Here is a 3236-nt window from a genome sequence, read left to right as displayed (position 1 = left end):
GTAGCCCAAAATGGGTGGGAAATATAGATACACATTAACTATCACATGTCCTTTTCCTTACAGAGCACTTGGTCACAGCAATAGTAATTACCTATAAAGGACATGCTGAACTGAATTCTGATTCCCCACGCAGCATCCAGGTAATGCTGGACACAAGCCAAACATATATGGTGGACATATAACACAAAGGAGGCAAAAATTGCTATATGTGTGGTTTTTTTTTCCCCTTTACAGTACTCTACTACAGCGACAACTGTCACTATTTATGGACGCGCTACATTTAATTTAGCCATATCTAATCTTGCCTCCTTAAACAGCATTCAGGTAAATATGGAACATGGAATTTAAATGTACAAAGATATCTTGAATTTACTGGGCACAGCTCTTGGCTGGCCGCATTTTCCTATGGATAACACATTGCCCGGTTAATACTTGTGACTTCTTCCTTAGGCATTTTCCTCTTATCATCCTACAAGCTTATTTGACGAACACTGTCTTCTCCTTCTGAACCAGGTGCCACTCGGATTTTTTTCCTACCCTATAAGCACTAAGGAGCACCCATGTCCTTTACAGATATAAGAACTATATTAATACCATGTGCACTCCTGTTTATTCACACCTTTCCTTAATATCGTATACTCGTGACTTCTAGGTATTTTGGCTGGACCAAATAAGGTCTTACCGTTTTCCGCCTCGGCGACAACATTGTGTACCGCCATGACAGAATGTAACTCAATATGGTTCTAATTATGTCATTTATGAGAAAAAGCATCATATGACTGTTCTTAGTTTATTTTATTTACTGTTATTTAATTATTTTTCTTTTCTGTTTGTGTATTTTAGCAAGATACTATGATGAAGGTCCAATGTGAGACCGAAAACGTTCAGTTATTTCTTCTGTTTTTTGTCTGGATGCAAAATAAATGAAATTTCCTCATTTTTCATCATTTTGAGTGCCAAGTTTATTTTTGCTTAGATTACGGGTTGGATACCCTACTTGAGCACCATCCACAAGTTATTTTTGTTGAGTGCCTTATCGTTCTCTACTTGTTGGGCCAAATTCAGACATCCCGTGATGCACAGACTGGCCACAGTATAACGTAGCGCACGGCAGTTGCTGTGGTAGAGGTACTCATGTCTTACACCCTGGCATGTTACATGAAAACTAGGATCCTGTCTGTGTATGGGCTTGTGCTGTGCAGGCGCTAAGCTCGTGCAGGCCACATGTAACAAATGTTGCTGGATGGCCAAGAGCAGATGTTTGACACTTCAACGAGGGAGACCAAAATTCAAAAATTAAACTTTTTACTGAACGTGAACATGGTAGGGAATATATACAGGAGATGGTGGCTATACAACTTCACAAACATTTCCTCAACAAAGCAGAGCCTTTTCCACACCGTTTCGATTTCATCCTCTTTACTCTCTTGTCATCTTCACTATTTCTCAATACTTCACCACAACCCAGCTCGACACTACAGTTCAGCTAGCCAGAGTCCTTTACTCAACCCACGGTTCCCCTTAAGGAAGCTATGGTGCCAGTGTGGTGGGTACTTTTCTAATGCAAATGATCTGGAACTCCCGCATGAGGCACTCTTCGTCTTGTGTACTCAGTCTTGTCTACTCCATTACATTTGAGTTTCAAATTCTAGACCTTACTGCTGGGCATCCTCTCCCATGACCCGTCTCTGGACAATCACTCTCTCTGTCACTTTTCCTAGTTTCTGCTTCGGGTTTCATGATCTTTCTCCCATTCTCTCACTTTTAGACATTGGAGACCCACGGACAGAATATCCCTGTATTTCGCACCTTCCACTCAACTCAGACGATTTTCCCTGTCCCTGCTGCCGAAAAACATCTCCACAGCATGATGCTGCCACCACTATGTTTCACTGTGGGAATGATGTTCTTGGGGTGATGAGCTGTGTTGGTTTGGCGTCAGACATAGCGTTTACCTTGGTTGCCAAAAAGTTCAATTTTGGTCTCATCTGACCACAGCATCTTCCTCCATACATTTTGGGTGTCTCCCGCATGTCTTTTGGCAAACTCAAGACGAGCCTTACAATTTGTGTGTAAGCAAAGGCTTTTTTCTGCCCACTTTTCCATAAAGGCCACCTCTATGGAGTGTACGGCTTATTGTGGTCGTAGGAACATACAGTGCCTTGTGAAAGTATTCGGCTCCCTGGAACTTTTCAACCTTTTCCCACATATCATGCTTCAAACATAAAGATACCAAATGTTGATTCTTCACCAAAAATTTACAAGTGGAACACAATTGTGAAGTTGAACGAAATGTATTGGTTATTTTAAATTTTTGTGGAAAATCATAAACTGAAAAGTGGGGCGTGCAATATTATTCGTCTCCTTTACTTTCAATGCAGCAAACTCACTCCAGAATTTCATTGTGGATCTCTGAATGATCCAATGTTGTCCTAAATGCCTAATGATGATAAATATAATCCACCTGTGTGTAATCAAGTCTCTGTATAAATGCACCTGCTCTGTGATAGTCTCAGGGTTCTGTTTGAAGCACAGAGAGCATCATGGGTCCGGTCTGATGGGCATCGCGGTCCGGTCCGGGGCCTCCCATCTTCTTACAATGACGTCCTCTTCTTGTCTTCCTCCCGCAGCTACGGTGCAGGCGTACTTTGTCTGCCCTGTTGAGGGAAGAGCAAAGTACTGCAGTGTGCAGGTGCCGGGAAAGGTTAGAGAGGCCAGGCGTCTGTGCACTGCAGTCCTTTGCTCTGCCCTCAACAGGGGAGACAAAGTATTCCTGCACCAGAGCCGCGGCAGGAAGACAAGAGGAGGACGTGATCGTATGAAAATGGGAGGCGCCTGACCGGACTGCTACGCCTATTGGACCGGACGGCAGCGGGACCGCCCCTGGGTGAGTATAATATAACCTGTTTTTCTTACCATTCAAGATACATTGGGGGCTTATCTATAGCATTACAGAATGCTATAGATAAGCCTCTGGTGCCGGTGGCCTTATCTCATATACGATTTTTGAGGTGACAGACTCCCTTTAATAGTCTTTTCAAACTTGGAAATTTTACTTTGCTTTGGCCACTAGATGTCCTCATTGCACATACGATATACACACTACATGGAAAACAATGTGCCAGATAGATAATTGCCTGTCTTTACCAAGAAAAAAGGGTTTGAAGCCTTGAGTGCAAGGAAATTACAAATCATTAAATATGCTTACAAAAATAGTATACTCAACTCTCAATAGT

The 3236-nt window shown here is 42.5% G+C and overlaps 1 long non-coding RNA gene across 1 annotated transcript; it reads left to right on the top strand.

Moving 5' to 3' along the window:
- LOC138662134 (uncharacterized) lies at positions 1-581 on the top strand. The gene is made up of 3 exons (XR_011318002.1): positions 1-140; positions 235-324; positions 451-581. It is a non-coding gene; the product is annotated as an uncharacterized lncRNA (long non-coding RNA).
- Positions 582-3236: the final 2655 nt, after the last annotated feature.

Source organism: Ranitomeya imitator, chromosome 2 (genome assembly GCF_032444005.1).
Source record: "Ranitomeya imitator isolate aRanImi1 chromosome 2, aRanImi1.pri, whole genome shotgun sequence".
Taxonomy (NCBI): Eukaryota; Metazoa; Chordata; class Amphibia; order Anura; family Dendrobatidae; genus Ranitomeya; species Ranitomeya imitator.
Note: the sequence above shows the minus strand (reverse complement) of the source record. Positions and strands in the feature narration are given on the sequence as shown.